This window comes from Macaca nemestrina, chromosome 1 (assembly GCF_043159975.1).
Source record: "Macaca nemestrina isolate mMacNem1 chromosome 1, mMacNem.hap1, whole genome shotgun sequence".
NCBI lineage: Eukaryota > Metazoa > Chordata > Mammalia > Primates > Cercopithecidae > Macaca > Macaca nemestrina.
Window position 1 is genome coordinate 225980841 of NC_092125.1, and position 20264 is coordinate 226001104.

Consider the following 20264-nt stretch of genomic DNA (forward strand, 5'->3'; position numbering starts at 1 on the left):
CTTACTATTACTTTTAACTGTGAGTAATACGCTTGGACATGTGTGAGCTGGTCTTGTTATTCTTACAAACAAGGCTAAAAAAAAAACCTATGACCTTGGAATTCTCAGATTCGTGCAGGCTGTTGAGTTCTTTTAAGTGGTGTTCAGAGGACAGGGTTTCCGGCCTAAGGATGTACTTTTCCAAAGGTACCTTCTAACTTGGAATTTTAAATATTAATTGAGATAGAAAACTTCTTTTTAGGAAAAATGTAAAAATCTTCATGAGCTCAGCCATTGTTTTGGTTAGGAGAGAAGATGACCGTGTGGGATGGGGGCCAACCCAAACAGAAGGGTGGAGAATGGCAACAGGCCCACAGTTCTGTTCACAAATGTTCTTCTCCAGGGCTGAGCTTCTTGGAAAGGGGTTTATTTTATTTCATTCTATCCCCGCTCCACAGTTGGGTCATTTTAGGATCTCAGCTGGTGGCCACAGCTTTTGAGGCTTCTGAGTCATCCTCCTTTTTTTTTTTTTTTAAGAGGTTATTTAAATGTTCTGTAAAGTACGGTGATATTATATGGAAAATATTAAGCAGAAGAAAATATTTTGTATTGGAAAAAATAAATGATCGGTGTTCAAAAAAGTGTGTAGTTAGTAAATCAGAAAAACTGTGAACCCGTTAGAGAAACAAACTTTGAGGGAAAATTGTGCATATGGTTTTAAAAGATGCAAAAGCTGATCCTAGCGCCCAGTCTGGGGAGAACAGAGGGAGGAAGTCAGAAAACCAGATGGTATGTGGGGAGGTGCGGGTGCCCGAGGCAAGAGAGAGGGAGGAGGATGGAGACCCCAGGGCTTAGAAGAGGAGACGCTTGAAATGCCGAACCCTGGAGGAGATGCCAGCTCCATCACCCTCCAGGCAGACTGGCCCAGGTTCCCACACCTCCTTGTCCCACAGTCAAGTCCAATAAAATGGCAGGGGTTGGAGGGGAGAGCGGGAGTAGAGACACAGAGCCCTCTGTCATGTTCAGTTGCTCATGGTTTTCCCTGAGAAGGGGATCAGAATATGCCACCCCCATGCCGGGTGCAGTGGCTCACACCTGTAATCCGAGCACTTTGGGAGGCCGAGGTGGGCAGATCACTTGAGTCCAGGAGTTCAAGACCAGCCTGGGTAACACATTGAGATCTCATCTCTATATAATAAATATTAAAAATTTAAAAAGAATATGCCACCCCCAAAGATGTATTTTGGCATAAGGATTATTCTGAGCTGGAAGCACTCAGGAATCGACAAGCAAGTAGAGTTCTCCGTCCTCCCCCTCACTGCCTGAAAGCAGGGCATAAATTTCCCCTGTAAAGGTGTCCCTCCACCCCCATCAGAAGATGAGAAGAGCACTCATCCCCAGAGGCGGTTGACCCCGACACGAGTCTGCGTGAACAGACCCTTACTAAAATAACCCCTGACTTCCCATTCATCCCCATATGCTTCTTAGTCACTTTCCTATGATTCCTTGTCTCTCCAAGCTCAAACCTGCCTTTCTTTGTTAAAATGGTGTATATTCCTGAGCCTAACCACTTCTTTGAGTTTCACTTTTTTAAACTCTTATGCATGTCAATGTTTATAAAAATTGTGTGCCTTGTCTCCTGGTAACCTGTTTTTTGCTATTTTATTTTATTTCATTTTTTGAGACAGGCTCTTGCTCTGTCATCCAGACAGAGTGCAGTGGTTTGATCTTGGCTCATTGCAACCTCCACCTCTTAAGCTCAAGCTGTCCCCCCACCTCAGCCTTCCAAGCAGCTGGGACTGCAGGCGTGTGCCACCACACCTGGCTAATTTTTGTATATTTTGTAGAGATGGGGTCTTACCATGTTGCCCAGGCTGGTCTCGAACTCCTAGGCTCAAATGATCCTCCTACCTCAGCCTCCCAAAATGCTAGGATTACAGGTGTGAGCCACTGTGCCAGGCCTGTCTTTAACTCGTTTAATTCGCAGGCCCCTAATCATATAAGAGGGTAGAGGCAACGTTTTTCCTCCCTGACACCTGCATGCAAGGGTTAATTAAATGCACAAAATGGGGACCTCTGGGCTAATTGCCAGACCCCATTAAAATATTTCACCTGAAGCTGTTCAGATCCTTGAGGCCACCCATGACCTACAGATAAATTACTAATCCAGGCCCTCCCCATGCCCAACAGAAAGCCCAGTGTCAGGTGACCTGTTTATATTTTGACACATTCTAGCAACTGCAATACTGGCTTTAGCATTCTTGTATACCTTAGTATTTTTAATAAACAGCTTTATTGAGACATCAAATAAAACAAACATAAAATAAACACTTAATGGTGAGTACTTTTGACATAGGAATTCACCCCTAAAACTATTTGCCACGATCAAGTCAGTGAACCTACCCTCACCGTCGTCATTTCCTCGTGCTCCTTTGATACCATAGTATTTTCATGTGTCAAAACAGCAGTGTGGGCCAGGCACAGTGGCTACGCCTGTAATCCCAACACTTTGGGAGGCCGAGGTGGGCAGATCACTTGAGGTCAGGAGTTCAAGACCAGCCTGGCCAACATGGTGAAACTCCATCTCTACGAAAAATACAAAAATTAGCTGGGCATGGTGGCTCACACCTGTAATCCCAGCTACTCAGGAGGCTGAGGCACGAGAATCGCTTGAACCCGGGAGGTAAGAGTTTGCGGTGAGCTAAGACTGTACCGCTGCACTCCAGCCTGGGTGATACAGCGAGACTCTGTCTCAAAAAACAACAACAATGAAAAAACGTAGTGTGTTTGTGAGTGTAGCGCCATTCTTTTAGACTACAGTGGGCAATTGGCTTAGATTTCTGGCTCTCTCCTCAATCCGTTTCCCCACTCCTATCCCAAGCCCTGCCAGCCCTCATCATCACTTTCCTCCTGCTATTCCCTACCAAATCCTCTTGCCCCCAACCCCAAAACCAAAGCCCCTCACTCACGGAGGGGACAGTGGAACCACTCTGTGTGTTTTCAGGGTCACAGAGCTGCTCAGTCAGGGCCCTGGGGGTGCCCTGGAGATAAAGGAAACAGCTAAGCCACGATAAGCTAGGCTCCAAGAGATGCTCTGGGATGTGTTATAGATGTTTAGTTTTGATCTTTCTATTCTCCATTTCATGAATTTGAAAAGTTTTCAATAAAATGTCCCTTTTTTTTTTTTTTTTTTTTTTTTTTTTTTGAGACAGGATCTTGCTTTGTCACCCAGGCTGGAGTGTAGTGGCGCAATCTTGGCTCACTGCAACCTCCGCCTCCTGGGTTCAAGCAGTTCTCCTGTCTCAGCCTCCCGAGTAGCTGGGATTACAGGTGCGTGCCACCATGCCTGGTTAATTTTTGTATTTTTAGTAGAGACAGGGTTTTACCATGTTGGCCAGGCTGATCTCAAACTCCTGACCTTAAGTGATCTGCCCACCTCAGCCTCCCAAAGTGGTGGAATTACAAGCGTGAGCCACCCAGCCTGGCCTAATTTTTGTATTTTTAGTAGAGATGGGGTTTCGCCATGTTAGCCAGGCTGGTCTTGAACTCCTGGCCTCAAGTGATTCACCCACCTCAGCCTCCCAAAGTTCTGGGATTACAGGGGTGAGCCACTGCACCTGGCCAAAATATCTTTTTTTTTTTTTTTTCTAAGAGAGAGGGTCTCACTTTGTGACCCAGGTTGGAGTGCAGAGACACAATCTCAGCTCACCGAAGCCTCGACCTCCCAGCTTCAAACGATCCTCCTGTCTCAGTCTCCTGAGTAGCTGGGATTACAGGAGCACACCACCATGCATGGCTAATTTTCTGTATTTTTTGTAGAGACGGGGTTTTGCCATGTTGCCCAAGCTGGTCTTGAACTCCTGAGCTCAAGCAATCTGCCCGCCTCAACCTCCCAAAGTGCTGTTTTACTGGGATGAACCACCACGTCCAGCCTATACTGATGTTTTTTTAAAGCGGAATTTTGATACTGAAATAAATACTAAAATACCAATTGGCCATGAGTCTGGGCTGACACCTGTAATCCTACTAATTTGGGAGGCAGAGGCGAGAGGATGGCTTGAAGTCAGGAGTTCAAGACCAGCCTGGGCAACATAATGAGACCTAATATTTTGAGTCTCTACAAAAAATTTAAAAATTAGCCAAGGCAGTGGTGTGCCTGTAGTCCTAGCTACTCTGGAGGCTGAGACAGGAGGATCACTTGAGCCTAGGATTATGGAAGCTGCAGTGAACCATGATGGTGCTCCAACCTGGGAGACAGAGTAAGAGCTTGTCTCTAAAAATTTAAAATAGGCCAGGCGCGGCGGCTCATGCCTGTAATCCCAGCACTGTGGGAGGCCGAGGTGGGTGGATCACCTGAGGTTAAGAGCTTTAGACCAGCCTGGCCAACATGGTAAAACCCCGTCTTTACTAAAAATACAAAAATTTGCTGGGTGTGGTAGTGCCTGCTTGTAATCCCAGCTACTCGGGAAGCTGAGACAGGAGAATCGCTAGGACCCGGGAGGCAGAGGTTGCAGTGAGCTAAGATCGCACCACTGCGCTCCAGCCTGGGTGACAGAGCGAGACTCCATCTCAAAAAAAAAATGGGGAGCACCTCCCCGATCCCTCTTCCTGATGCTCCAGCCATGTAAGAATGTAAGATGTGCTGGCTTCCCCTTTGCCTACTGCCATGATTATAAGTTTCTGGAGGCCTCCCCAGCCATGCTTCCTATACAGCCTGTGGAACCGTGAGCCAATTAAACCTCTTTTTATTATAAATTACCCAGTCTCAGGGATTTCTTTATAGCATTGTGAGAACGGACTAATACATTTGTGTTAGAACTTTCTGTGGTTGTCCTGGTCTTGCTTCTATTTTTAAAATTTCTAATACATACCATTTCCCAACTGAACATGTGAATGGTGGATAAATGTAATTTTTTTTTATTCTTTTTTTAGACAAAGTCTCCCTCTGTTGCCCAGGCTGGAGTGCAGTGGTGCAGTCTCGGCTCACTGCAACCTCTGCCTCCCGGGTTCAAGCGATTCTCCTGCCTCAGTCTCCCAAGTAGCTGGGATTACAGGTGCACACCACCATACCCAGCTAATTTTTGTATTTATAGCAGAGATGGTGTTTCGCCATGTTGGCCAGGCTGGTCTCAAACTCCTCAGGTGATCCACCCACCTCAGCCTCCCAAAGTGCTGGGATTACAGGTGTGAGCCACCACGCCCGGCCAATGTAATGTAAAATTAAAATTTCAACTGAAATAAATTACAGACTCAATCTGTTTTGAGGGTTTTTGGTTTTGTTTATGAATTAATTCTAGTGGAAGCAAACAGTACTGATTCAAGCTTCCTTTTGAAATGCTGATAGAAATCTGGAGGTATATTTCTACTTTTAAAGGCTCTAATAGGCCGGGCGTGGTGGCTCACGCCTGTAATCCCAACACTTTGGTAGGCTGAGGCAGGTGGATCACCTAAGGTCAGGAGTTCGAGCCTGACCAACATGGTGAAACCCTGACTCTACTAAAAATACAAAAATTAGCTGGGCATGGTGGTGAGCACCTGTAATCCCAGCTACTCAGGAGGCTGAGGCAGGAGAATTGCTTGAATTCAAGAGGCAGAGGTTGAAGTGAGCCAAGATCGCACCACTGCACTTCACCCTGGGCAACAGACTGTCTCAAAAATAAAATAAAATAAAAATAAAAAGTAAAGTCTGTAATGAGTCTTATTATTAATTTAGTTGTATTTTTTCCAACATTCTTAATTAGTTTTAGGAATGTTGAATCAATATAATAGTGAAGTAATGAATATCTATACTTATTGAAATGAAAATGATCCGAATCAAAGAGAAATACTAGACTGGGCACAGCGGCTCACACCTGTAATCCCAGCACATTAGGAAGCCGAGGAAGGAGGATTGCTTGAGGACAGGAGTTTGGGATTAGCCTGGGCAACATAGCAAGACCCCTTCTCTATAAAAAAATTTGAAATAAAAATTAACCAGGTGTGGTGGCACACACCTGTAGTCTCAGATACTTGGAAGGCTGGGGCAGGAACCTTGGGGACTGCTTGAGCCCAGGGGTCCAAGGCTTCAGTGAGCTATGATTATAGTACTGAACTCCAGCCTGGGTGACAGGGAGATCATGCCTCAAAAAAAATAAAAATAAAAAGATAAATACTAATGCTAGTTATCATTTTAAAAACTGATCAAAACCTTAAAAGGACATGTTTATCTCTATTTGCCCTTGCAGAGAAACATTCTCATAATCACAGGGTATTACATCTGAGGTATCACGTATCCCGTGTCTTCACCATCCTCTAGAGAGAAGTTAAAATTCCTCATTCTTTTCACATAACTGGTTCTCAGTGAGGCTGACAAACTGGGCAGTCCAGACCTGCACACTCTGGAGCCGATTCCAAGAGGGCTGAAACAAAGAAGGATGGATCACTGGATCTGAGGAAGGAGGGAGATGGAGGAGTGGAGGTGTGAATAGAAGAGGGGGATGGGGAAGGTGGCTAAGCTGGGGGCGCCTGTGCAGTGTGACATGAGGTCTGATATGATGACAGATCCTAGGGGACTTCGAAGGTATAACAAAAAAGGGAAGCTAAAAAAAAGCAAATGGTTTCCCTGTCGTCTTCATGTTCTTCTTCTTGTTTCCTTTCTGTTTCCCTTTCTCTTTCCCTTCCCTTTTTGTTCCTTCCTGAACAATTCAGTCCTAACATCATGAAGCGTTGGTAGAGCAAGGTAGGTGTCTTAGTCCATTTAGGTTGCTTTAATAAAAATACCATGGACTGGGTGCCTTATATACAATAGACATTTATTTCTCACATTTCTGGAGGCTGCAAGTCCAAGATCAAAGTGCAGATTCAGTGTCTGGCAAGGGCCAGCTTCCTGGTTCATAGTCAATGACTTCTCGCTGTGTCCCCACATGGTGGAAGGGGCAAGGGAGCTTACTGGAGCCTCTTGTAGAAGGGCACTCATCCCAGCTGTGAGGGCTCCACCTTCATGACCAAATCACCTCCCAAAGGCCCCCACCTCCTAATACTATTGCATTGGAGATTGGGATTGCAACATGTGAATTTGGGGAGAACATAAACATTCAATCCATAGCAGTGATGGAGAAGAGAGGTGGCCTAGTGGGGAGAGTCAGAATCCTGGTGGGTAAGACAGCCGGGCAGTGGAAGGCCTGGTGCAGATGACAGAGCCCAAGCATGAGAAGGGCATCCAGGCATGGGTGATATGGGTTGACTGTGTCCCCACCCAAATCTCATCTTGAATTCCCACGTATCATGGGAGGGACCTGGTGGGAGGTAACTGAATCATGAGAGCAGGTCTTTCCTGTGCTGTTCTCATGGTGGTGAATAAGTCTCATAAGATCTGGTTTATAAAGGGGAGTTTCCCTGCACAAGCTCTCTTCTCTTGTCTGTCACCATGTGAGACATGCCTTTCACCTTCCACCATGATTGTGAGGTCCCCCTAGCCACATGGAACTATAAGTCCATTAAACCTCTTTCTTTTGTAAATTGCCCAGTCTCAGGTATGGTTTTTTTTTGTTTGTTTTTTTGTTTTTGAGACGAAGTCTCACTCTTGTCACCCAGGCTAGAGTACAGTGGTGCAATCTCGGCTCATTACAACCTCCACCTCCCAAGTTCAAGCAATTCTCCTGCCTCAGCCTCCCGAGTAGCTGGGATTACAAGCACCTGCCACCATGCCCAGCTAATTTTTGTATGTTTAGTAGAGTCAGGGTTTCACTATGTTGGCCAGGCTGGTCTCGAACTCCTGACCTCATGATCTGCCCGCCTTGGCCTCTCAAAGTGCTGGGATTGCAGGTGTCAGTCACCTTACCTGACCTCAGTTATGTCTTTATCAGCAGCATGAAAATGGATTAATACAATGGGGGAGAGGCAGTCAGCATGGGAGTGGGGGCCCAAGCAGGGTAGGGAAGGCATCCATGTGTGAGAATGGCCTGCAGTGGGATTTCAGGGCCCAGGCAGGGTGATTTCAGGGCCCAGGCAGGGTGAGGAGCACATCCAGGCAGCAGGCAAAGCCCAGCACAGTGCAAGGCAGTCTGTACCAGGGAGCTCCAGCATAAGGTGAGAAAGGTGTCCTCACAAGGCCAAGACCTGGCATGGCATGTCGGAGCTCAAGCAAGGTAAGGTGCAGCTCAGCATGGGGACTCGGAGCCCAAATGCGGGAGGAGGGAGCCCGTGTGAAGGGATGGTCTGGTGTGGAGGATCAGAGCCCGAGTGGGGTCAGGAGAACCTCTGTGCATGTTGAAGACTCAGCACAGGGCCAAGCAGAGTGAGGAGGGCATCCACATGTGGTCGGGGAGAAGGTGGCAGAGACTGATCATCTACAGGGGATTAGTCAAACAAGTTAGTATACTTAGAATAATGTGAGCCAGGGTCTCACTGTCAGAGAAAGGAGATACAAATATGAAAAGAGATAAAACTAGAATAAATCCTGTGGTAATGGACTGGAATTGAAGGTATTGGTGTGAGTAAAAACATACAGAAATAAACACTTTTTTTTTTTTTTGGAGATGGAGTCTCACTCCGTCACCCAGGCTGGAGTGCAGTGGCACAATCTTGGCTCACTGCAACCTCCACCTCCCAGGTTCAAGCAATTCTCCTGCCTCAGCCTCCCAAGTAGCTGGGATTACAGGCACGCACCACCACACTCAGCTAATTTTTTTGTATTTTTAGTAGAGGCAAGGTTTCACCATGTTGGCCAGCCTGGTCTCGAACTCCTGACATGAGGTGATCCACATGCCTCAACCTCCCAAAGTGCTGGGATTACAGGGGTGAGCCACCATGCCCAGCCAAACATACATGTTTTCATGTCCACAGCTAATTTTGTGGTTGTTTTTCTGGCTGCCTAGAGGATTGGGAGCAGCAGTAGCTCAATCACAATGAGCACGCCTGCTGTCCAGATCTTGGTTTCTAGACACCATTCTCCACCAAGAGTTCCTTTGAGAAACAGCTGATTCCAGACTAGACAGGGGGAGCACAGGGGGAGCCTAGAACAGGTACCCATCTCAGCAGAAAAGGAAGTGCTCAAAGAATGACTGAGATGTGTCAAAAGGATACAGAAGTCAGCTTGAAGTGGTCACTGAATATGGGAGAATTTGAGCATTAAAATAAAGATGGCAACAGACTATAACCTAGTGGATACAATAGAAAGCCATGAATCCATACTGAACACATTCAGAGTTTGATGAGGAAAGGGGTGGTTTTTTTTTTAGTATCTCCCTCAAGTTACTTATTCATTAAGAGGGAAAAAGAGCAACTTTACAGTGTAGAAGCCGAGCCAACAAATGTCACCGCATGTGTTGTAATACAGTAAGACTGCACTACTCCTGAGCTGTTCCCGCTAAAGATGCATCACTTGGCCCAAACTGTAAGGCACATCAGAGAAATGAACACCAAAGTGCAGGCTACAAAGCAAGTGTCTTATTGAAACCACCTTTGCAAAATTATAACTCAGGAAACTATGGCAGTGGAAGATATCAGACCTGACCGACTCCATCTTGCTTCTAACTTTTAAGCTGTCCTTGTTCATCCCTAGGCAGAGGCCAAACTAACTTTGGGAAGGAATTCAGTTCATGGTTTGACTCTGAAACAAAATTGGTAAAACCCCTTTCCCGAAAAGACCCCCTTCTTGCCTGGGACCCCTCTGCCTTTGCAGGACTAACTAATTAGCTACAAGTTTAAAAATTACTGGCCAAGCACAGTAGTTCATGCCTGTAATCCCAGCACTTTGGGAGGCTGAGGCAGGCAGATCACCTGAGGTCAGGAGTTCAAGACCAGCCTAACCAACATGGAGAAACCCCGCCTCTACTAAAAATACAAAATTAGCCGAGCGTGGTGGTGCATGTCTGTAATCCCAGCTACTTGGGAGGCTGAGGCAGGAGAATCACTTGAACCTGGGAGATGGAGGTTGTGGTGAGCCGAGATGTGCCATTGTACTCCAGCCTGGGCAACAAGAGTGAAACTCTGTCTCAAAAAAAAAAAAACAAAAAAAAAAAACAAACACCACCACCGCCAACAAAACAAGAAATTACAGTTTAGGGGTCATGCAGCCTCTGACTCCAAGAGTCTGAACCTCCCCAAATTGCTCCTGGCGATAATATCACTATTGTAAAACCTAAGGTCAGTGCTTGAGATATTTTGCTGACCCTGCACTCAGTGGATCAGTTAACACCACCCCGACCAGTAATCTGGCTTAAGCAGTTCTGCCATCCCACCCAGGAACAGAAAACAGCAAGAAAAACTCACTTCAACCCCCTATGATTCCATCTCCATTGCACTCCCCACTTCCCAAGCCCCTACCCACCAAATGATCTTTAAAAACTCTAATCGCCAAATGCTCGGGGAGACTGATTCGAGTATTAATAAAACACCGGTCTCTCACACAGTCGACTCTGTGAATTACTCTTTCTCCATTGCAATTCCCCTGTCGTGATAACTCACCTCTGTCTAGGCAGCGGGCAAGGTGAACCCACTGGACTGTTACACTATTACATACAAAAGTGGCAAGGTGATATAGGTCAAGGGAAGACTAAAGACGACGACGTGACAACTCAATGCAAAGTGTGACCGTGGATCTGGTCCTTTCACCATAAAGGACATTATTGGAACAATTGGCAACGCTTGGGTGGGGTCTGAGGGTTCAATGGTGGCAACGAGCCTGTGCTACCTTCCCAACGTCAATGGTTGTGCAGCAGTTATATCAGAGCCGTTTGAACCAGAGCGACTCCATCTTAAATAGGAGCTGAGTAAAATAAGGCTGAGACGCACTGGGCTGCATTCCCAGATGGTTATGGCACTCTAAGTCACAGGACGAGATAGGAGGTTGGCACAAGATACAGGTCTTAAAGACATTGCTGAAAAAACAGGTTGCAGTAAAGAAGCTGGCTAAAACCCACCAAAAACCAAGATGGTGTCGAGAGTGGCCGCTGGTCATCCTCACTGCTTCACTCCCACCAGCGCCATGACAGTTTGCAAATGCCATGGCAACATCAGGAAGTTACCCTCTATGGTCTAAAAGGGGGAGGCATAAATAATCCACCCCTTGTTGAGCATATCATCAAGAAATAGCCATAAAAACAGGCGCTCTGTCCATGGAGTAGCCATTCTTTTATTCCTTTGCTTACTTAATCAACTGGTTTTCACATTACAGACTCGCCCTGAATTCTTTCTTGTGTGAGATCCAAGAACTCTCTCTTGGGGTCTGGATCGGGACCCCTTTCCTGGGACAGTTATGCAGGAGGACGTCCTTATCTGTAGGAAGCACACCCTGAACTGCTCAGGCTCAATGGGCCTTCTGGCTGGCAATTGACTCTTCAATGTCCCAGAGAAAAAAGCTTTTGAGGTTTACTGGTGACTTTCCTGTAGGTATGTGGTGGTTAGTAAAAATGTAACAAACATTTAAATAAATAAGGCATCCTATTATTTTCTCTTAAAAGTATCTCTTAAAGGGGTGTATTCATGATGACAGAGAAGTCAGTCTAGAAGGAGACAGACAGTAAGTAGGAGGCACCCCCCTCCACCCCACCCCGGTCTGGATGAGTCAGCCCCCGCATTCTGCCTTTCCTGACCCCCAAGTCCAGCTCAGAAGCCCTTCTTAGGAGTTTCCCATGAGCCTCTATTTGCTCATCACAGCACTTCTGATCTGGTAATTGTAACGGCCCATTTATTTATAAATTCCATGAGATTAGAGATTGTCTGACTTGCTCACCACTGTCTTCCTGGAGGTGGAGGCAATTTCCGGGACATGGTAGCTCCTCAGTAAGCATTTGTTGAACGAATGAAAGAATGGTTCACACTGACCCCAAAGAAGGCTTTCTCCATAGTCTTGGACTATTTCTCCTTTTTCTTCTTTTTTTTTTGGAGACAATGTCTGGCTCTATCACCCAGGCTGGAGTGCACGGGCATGATCTCAGCTCACTGCAACCTCCACTTCCTGGGCTCAAGTGGCCCTCCAGCCGCAGCCTGCCGAGTAGCTGGAACCACAGGCACACACACCACGCCTGGCTAATTTTTGTATTTTTTTGTACAGATGGGGTTTTGCCAGGTTGCCCAGGCTGGTTTCAAACTCCTGAGATCAAGTGATCCACCCGCCTTGGCCTCCCAGAGTGCTGGGATTACGGTGGCTCACACCATACCTGGCTGGAATGTTTCGAATCAAGCAGTTAAAAGGTAAAGACCAATGCTGTAGCCGCGAGATCCGCCTGTTCTTCAGCGTGGATAAAGCTCTTTGCCCTCCTTCATGGAGCTATGGCATGGTTTTGCTCTCGACTCTCCTGAGTCCTTGCAGAGGAGGCATGGAAAGGTCTGGCGTGAGTCACTGCCATCGATCAACATGACATTGTTCTCGAAGGGCTCACAGTGGGGAAACCTAAAAAGGAAGAAAATGCGAGCTCTTGCCAGGGCTACTGAACAAAAGGGTCAAGCACCCAGCCATTCACCGAGTTCCAGTCTCTGAATAACAAGGTTATGAAGCTATGAGAAGCCTTCATCCCTTCTCATAACTACACAGGCATGTCGGGGCTTCTGAAGTTGTAACAGTGATTTCCTTTAAAGAAAACCATTCTGAGTAAACCAAGGACACTTCACCCTTGACTTTGAAAATGTCTACAAACTTTCCCAAAGCAAATCTCTGCCGGTGTTTCTCACTTCCTGATCTGCACGGCCCGAGGAGCCCACGGCTGGGCTGGCATGTTCTTTTGTTCAGTTTCTCTACCGGAAGGAGTTTGTGTAAAAAGGAGTAGAAATTAGTGTCCACACCACAATAGGGGTAATTGTTCTGAGCTGCCACATTCCGTTAAATGTTTACCTTTTTGTTTCACAATCTAACAGGAAATGAGGAGCGAAGGATTTTTGGTTCCCTTATCCCCCTTTGGTCAAGACTAAAGAAGACCAGTTGTTATTCTAGTTGCTCAAAAATGAAATGCTCAAGGTAGGAAATTAGCACAGTTGCTAAAGACTCCAGATCACAATCTTGGGTTTCAACCAAATCCGTTTTGCATGAAATGTTTCAGAGGAATGAGCCTTTGCCGACCTTCTCCATGTGCCTCCAGGACAGGATGTTTAGCAAGAGGTGCTGAACGTTGTAACCATCTTTCTATGTGGTCTGTAGAACACTATGGATGATCAAGATAAAAAACTGGACAGACAGATTCGATTCCTTAGTAGCCAAATACAAGTTAGGGAAGTGGTAAACAGCTGGGACCCGTTGGGAAGGAGGCCAGAGGGCTTCGCCAGGCTCTCTTCCGCCATTTCAGGTTCATCCTTTAAGACCAGACCCCAACCCAGCTTCTACTTCTAGAAGTGAGTATTTGTTTAAAGTTCCATTTGTGGAATGGCCCAGCTGGGATGAAAACAAGGGTGTGAATTCCAGTACCAGCTCCACCGCTGAAAAACAGAGTACAACCTCCCTGGGTTAACGTCTTCTAATAACCCAAGTCATAGAGTAAAATATGTCTTTTAGGGCATTTTTAGCTTTTTTATTGCCTTGAAATAGAGTCAGGGGAAGAAAGACTTTATCCTCTAGGTTCGATAGCTGGGTCTAGGAAATACACTGACGATACACAGATTTAACAGGAAAAAGGGTATACAAATTTATTTATTTTTAATATGTGCACAGGGGGTTTCATAGGAATAAAAAAACTGAATATTACAAAAAAGTGATGCCATCTTAACAGAGAAAAGGGAGAGGAGATGTCGGCTACTGCGAGGAGACGAAATGATTTTTAGGAAAGCAAACTGGCCTTTGGAAGACTGGATGGGAGACGTGAGGGTTTGTGACTGTCTGGATGTTAGGGCAGCCCTCACTGACTCCTGGGGAGGGGACTTAGCACAACTGATGTCCTTTTGGAGGCTCTGCCTTTGGGCAGATGAGAGGAGTTCAGGGAAACCCTGTCTCTGCATTTACTGTTTTCCAGTGCCTTCCACTTAAAATCACCAACATTCCAAAGCAGCATATTTGGGGGCAGTCTGTCCTGAACCCCTACTCGACAGTAGAAAACATTTTTTAAAAATTAAAAATGGGCCAGGCGCAGTGGCTGACACCTGTAATCCCAGCACTTTGGGAGGCTGAAGTGGGCAGATCACTTGAGGTCAGGAGTTCAAGACCAGCCTGGCCAACATGGTGAAACCCTGTCTCTACTAAAAATACAAAAATTGCCTGGGCGTGGTGGCGCTTGCCTGTAGTCCCAGCTACTCGAGAGGCAGGAGAATTGCTTGAAGCTGGGAGGCAGAGGTTGCAGTGAACTGAGATCATGCCACTGCACTCCAGCCTGGGCAACACAGCGAGACTCCATGTCAAAAATAAACAAATAAAAATTAAAAATGGATAATTCGGTCATAAATAAGATTGTCACAGTGAAATAAACGTAATGGTTTTCAATACTTCTCAATATTTCTGTATTCAAAGTCCAGTCCCTGAACTTTGCACAGGCACTTGGGTTCACATCCCACTTCTGCCACTTACTAGCTGTGTGACTCGGGAGAAACTGTTTAATCTTTCTGTGCCTCAGTCTCCCCATCTACAAAAAGAGGGAGATAACAATAGGGACTCATAGGTGTCTGTGAGGATGAAAAGAGCCAGTGCAAATATAAAGTAGTGCCTGGCACATAGTAAACACTCAATAAATGCCAACACTCATCACAATAATATCGTTACAACATTTTTTTAAAAAGGATTTTATACTTGGAAAAGAATGTGAATTTTTTTAAAAGCTACAATGAACAAATCCGCACACAGACCAAAGATGTGCACTTTCTTTTTATTTATTTAATTTTGCCCATCATTGGCTAGATGTGCACGTTCAAATTTCTTTTTTTTTTTGAGACAGAGTCTCGCTCTGTTGCCCAAGCTGGAGTGCAGTGGCGCAATCTCGGCTCACCACAACCTCCACTGCCTGGTTTCAAGCTATTCTCCTGCCTCAGCCTCCTGAGTAGCTGGGATTACAGGCGTGTGCCACCACGCCTGGCTAATTTTTATGTTTTTTAGTAGAGACGGGGTTTCCCCAGGTTGACCGGGCTGGTCTTTAACTCCTGACCTCAGGTGATCCACCCGCCTCGGCCTCCCAAAGTGCTGAGATTACAGGTGTGAGCCACCGCGCCTGGTTTCAAATTTCAAATAATTCTTATCAACATTAAAGTTTGACCTTCTTTTTCAGACCATAAGGAGCGTTTCAGTGACGTGCCTGCCTATCTATTTTTAAGACCTTTTTCATTGTAAATGATGCCAACTGAATTCAAACCAGCTTAGGTGAGAGGAGCTCCGTGCAGGCCCAGGTGAGCACGCTGCAGGAAAGGCAGACATAGCGTTCACACGAGGACGGTGCGGGCCCAGAAGCTTCGCTCCACCACGGCCTTGTGTGTCCTGAGTGTCCCCTCACTGTCACACGCTGGGACAACACAATGGTCTCAGCCAGACTGCTGGGGTTTGAGGCTTCTTAGAGGCCATCATCCTGTCCATACAGCAGGAGCTCTTGTCTACCAACAGCCCCGAGGCCCACGCCCTAAAAATTCCAAGAGTGTGGAGGAACATGGATTTTCTCTCTCGGGTCCTGCTTGAAAAATCTGGAGGAAGAACTCACTGATGAACTTTGGGTCCCAGAGACCCTACACCAGGTCCTAGAACTGGTCCCTGCAGGAGAAGAGAGTGGCAGCGGACGGAGATTTATCAGAGTAATGGCAGAGAGAGAGGCTGACAAAAAGCATGAGACACTCGGAGGCAACTATCCCTCATAAATGCTCCGTGAGTCAGGTGTCTAGGAATGCAACGGATGCAGCCAGGCAGGTGGCTCACGCCTGTAATCCCAGCACTTTGGGAGGCCAAGGCGGTTGGATCATGAGGTCAGGAGATTGAGACCATCCTGGCTAACACGGTGAAACCCTCTCTATTAAAAATACAAAAAAGTAGCCGGGCATGGTGGCGGGTGCCTGTAGTCACAGCTACTCAAGAGGCTGAGGTAGGAGAATCACTTGAACCTGGGAGGCAGAGGTTGCAGTGAGCCGAGATCACGCCACTGCACTCCAACCTGGGTGACAGAGCAAGATTCCGTCTCAAAAAAAAAAAAAAGATGCTGTAGGTTGGACTTCACGGCCATGGTCGGTAACATACATAAAGCTTGCCTGGAGACGGAGCTTGTTGTGAAAACCCATCTGTTCATTGATCTCAGAGAGGGATCCTGGGATGTAAAGGTTTCTTCATCCAGCAGCCAGCAGTGCTTCTGCTGGCTGCCCCAGCTGCATCAGGCAACAGTCTCGTCCCCCTGGGAGTGAGTTTAAACAGGCAGGGCCATGCCGGGAAGGGAGCAGCTAACCCGGTCCTCGGGGAATGATTTCATTCCGGAGATTGAAGAAAACAAACAAGTGTCTCATATCCACTTCAAACCGCTGCTTTGCAGTGTACTTTACAAAATTTCCACTATCTAAATCAGTTATAAAGTGGGTGAAATACATAAATATATACATCTATATAGTGTGTGTGTGTGTGTGTGTGTCACTTTGTGGAGTGACTTCCTCACACTTTCATTTCTAGTCCATCGGGTCTGTCTAGAAGTTCTAAAAAAGATCTTTTTAATAAATTCTGCTAAACACTGCAGAGGAATGGTTTGTTTTCATTGGTCGTGAACGGCACAGGCCCACCTCCAGGCCTCTGGGGAACCATATGAGGCATTTTCCAAAGTTATTTCCAGAATAAACAAGGCTTGAAAGGCCAGCCTCGCTCAACCACGGCCCACAGCTTCACTTCTCTGCTCCAGGCGGGAGGAGAAACCCCTGACCTTCTGTAAATATTTCAACACAAGCAGTTCTCTGCAGGATTAGAATTTGTTTTTGAGTCAACTCTAAAACAGACACAGAAAAGGCCCCTTTCTGATTGTTCTACTGATATTGAAAAGTTTCAGCATTATGTTTTTTATGGCTGTTAAAGGAATTGCACATTCCAAGACCCGGGGACAGAAAGGGCACAAAAGAAGGGTCTAAATGATTAGATGGTAGGGCCTGTTTTTACTCAGCCACGAACCAGGAAGATCCCAGGAAAACTCTACGTGATTGAGAAATACTTTTGGCCATCAGCGCAACCTGCTAATTGGGAACACCCAATGCCCTTAATATGAAGCTTAAAAAATGAGATGGTGTCATCATCCAGGCTGTGGGGCATGGAGGGGCCTTGGTGAGCTCAAAAGAGCACATCTGCCCCAAAAGACAGCCCTGCCCACCGCCAGACATCTGGTGCCAATGCACACTGTCACGGCACCATCTGACTTTTTAAAAGAAAAACAAGAAATCTCTAAGTTTTTGTTTTTTGAGACAGAATCTCGACTCTGTCACCCAGGCTGGAGTGCAGTGGCGCGATCTTGGCTCACTGCAACCTGTGCCTCCCACAGGTGATTCTCATGTCTCACCTTCTGAGAAGCTGGGACTACAGATGTGCGCCACCACGCCTGGCTAAGTTTTTGTGTTTTTAGTAGAGACGGGGTTTCGCCATGTTGGCCAGGCTGGTCTCGAACTCCTGGCCTCAAGTCATCCGCCTGCCTCGGCCTCCCAAAGTGTGGGATTATAGGCGTGAGCCACTTCACCTGCCCTCTAAGTTTTTAATATGGAAAACTAAAATTTAAGAGGCTGTGAGCCAACAACTCTGACCCCACAAGGTTCTGGTCTCCCATAATGATTTCTTGAATACTTTTTCTGAAATCTCAAACATTCTTCTGAGCCTGCCTTGGTGTGACACATGTGTCATCTGTATCGTCCCGCATGTGGCCGGCCATGGCACGCACAGAGGCACCAGTGAGGAACCCACTCTCCAAAGAGACTCAGGCCTTGGGACTCATAGGCAGGTGCGTCTGGCGTCCAGCATTACATTCTGTGGTGTCACTGCCATCTGTGATTCCAAAGCATGCAGCAATGTCCTGCTGAAAGTTACTGCCTGGTCACAGCTCACCCTGAGAGGGACGGGAGGGAAAGGTCTGGGAAGCGGCAGAGGTGGCCTGCGGGAATCCAGGAGGTGAAGTCTGGAATCAGAGCAGAGGGCTGGCTCACACGGATTTGCAGACAAGGAAGTGGCCCTGGGGAGAAGAGCCTAGAAGTAAACAGAGCTTCCCGCAGCCAGGCAGGTAGGCACGAGGATGACTGCAATCCCGGCATTAAGGAAAGTGTGACATCACAGCCAGCAAGCTCTGAACACTGGGGCTACATGAAAAACATTAAGACACATAGACTGTCAGGCCCAGAGGCCAACTCAGCTGGCCCTATTCACTGTCAGGCCGGGAGGCCGACTGAGCCGGCTCTATTCACTGTGAGGCCAGAGGCCAGCTGAGCCGGCTGTATTCACTGTGAGGCCAGAGGCCAGCTGAGCCGGCTCTATTCACTGTCAGGCACTATTCACTGTCTCTGCTTCCCATATTCCTTGCTACTCCCAACCTTGTTTCCCCAGTGGTGTCCACACTAGAGCTCTGCAATGGTTTACCCACGCTGATGAGTGAAGAAATGCAACCCAAAGCCTCTTCGGTGCCCAATAATGGCCTAAGATACTAGTTCTGTGCTGTTTGAATTTTTTTTATTTTTTGAGACAGGTCTCACTCTGTTGCCCAGGCTGGAGTGCAGTGTTGTGTGCATAGTTCAATGCAGCCTCAAACTCCCAGGCTCAAAGCTATCTTTGTGCCTTCACCTCTTGAGCAGCTGAAACTACAAGTGCTCACCACCATGCCCAGCTGTTTAAATTTTCTGTAGAGATGGGGTCTTGCTATGTTGCCCTGGGCTCACACAGTCTACCTGCCTTGGTCTCTCAAGGTACTGGGACTACAGGTGTGAGCCACTGCGCCCAGCCTTGATTTTTTAACTAACTAGTAACTAGTAGACTTTATTAGTAGTAGTAGTAGTAGTAGTAGTTTTTGGTGTACAGGAAAAGCAGAGTCAAAAGTACAGAATTCCCAGATGCCCCAACTCAGTTCCCCTGTTATTAACACTTTGCATGAGTGTGGCATGTTTGTTACAATTGCTGAGCCAATCTTCACTATTAAGTAAAGTCCTTCATTCACATTAGTTTCATTCTTGGTGTTATATGTTCTATGAATTTGGACAAACGCATATTGACATAAACCAACCGATTATAATATCATACAGAGTGTCTTCACTGCCCTAAAAATCCTCTGTGGTCTATAGATGCTCTTTTTTTTTATTCCTTTGAGACAGAGTCTTGCTGTGTTGCCCAGGCTGGAGTGCAGTAGCATGATCTCATCTTGGCTCACTGCAACCTCCAACTCCTAGGTTCAAGCAATTCTCCTGCCTCAGCCTCCTGAGTAGCTGGGATTACAGGCAGCCGTGCCCGGCGCCACCATGCCCGGCTGATTTCTGTATTTTTAGAAGAGAGAGGTTTTTGCCACGTTGGCCAGGCTGGTGTCGAACCTCTGACCTCAGGTGATCCATGCATCTCAGCCTCCCAAAGTACTAGGATCACAGGTGTGAGCCACCGTGCCCGGCTACATGCGCTTTTTATTTGGTAACTTATTCCATTTCCTAAATTATTTTTTAAATCTTTCCCTCTAAAAGTCGGTGTAGAGTCATCTTAAAATACACACACACACACACACACACACACACAAAATTGTAATCTCAGTGTGCTTGGCAGAAATCGAAGATGTAACCCGCCCCACCGAATTTCCAGGCCCCCGATATACACATACCGTTTTCCAGTTATCCAATCAAACGTGAATCTAGGTACTGCTGTGAAAAGGAGCTGCAATGTATTCAGGTCCTAAATCAGTTGACTTGAAAATAGAGAAAACACTCAGTGGGCCTGTGTCCGGAGCTGCACGCCCCGGCCATAGCGAATAATAATTGAGGATTAAACGCCTGAGCTATACTCATTTCCACCCCACACCTTCTCCCTATCTTTGCCTTTTTTCCCCTGTACTAATACCTCATTAAAGATGGCGCTCTTCCTGCTGCTTCTTCACTCACTTTTCCCGCGCCGGGGAAAATTGTTACTTAATAGCGCAAGCGCAACATGACGTCCGACCGGAGAAACCGAAACTAACCTGGCCACGCCCTCGGCAATGAGATCATTTCCGCCTTAGCCCAACCCCTTCCCTTCCAAGTATATATAAAGCAGTGCATTACAGCCATTAAACGAGACTTGATCAGAGCACTGTTTTGTCTCCATATCTCGTGTCTCTTGTTCCCCAAATTCCCACCCCCTCCTCCAGGGCCTGCTCTGACTATCCCGCGGGCCGGGATAGGCCTGACCTAGTGACGTGGGCCCTTTAAGGCAGACAGTTTTCTCCAGACGGTCACAG

General features: G+C 46.7%; 1 long non-coding RNA gene across 1 annotated transcript in view; it reads right to left on the bottom strand.

Moving 5' to 3' along the window:
- Nucleotides 1-20030, bottom strand: part of LOC105479258 (uncharacterized) — a 40760-nt gene extending 20730 nt beyond the window's left edge. The window contains exons 1-2 of the long non-coding RNA XR_985783.2: nucleotides 19889-20030; nucleotides 19653-19736 (exon numbers count right to left, since the gene is read on the bottom strand). This is a non-coding gene — a long non-coding RNA (uncharacterized lncRNA). The remainder of the gene's footprint in view (nucleotides 1-19652; nucleotides 19737-19888) is intronic.
- Nucleotides 20031-20264: the final 234 nt, after the last annotated feature.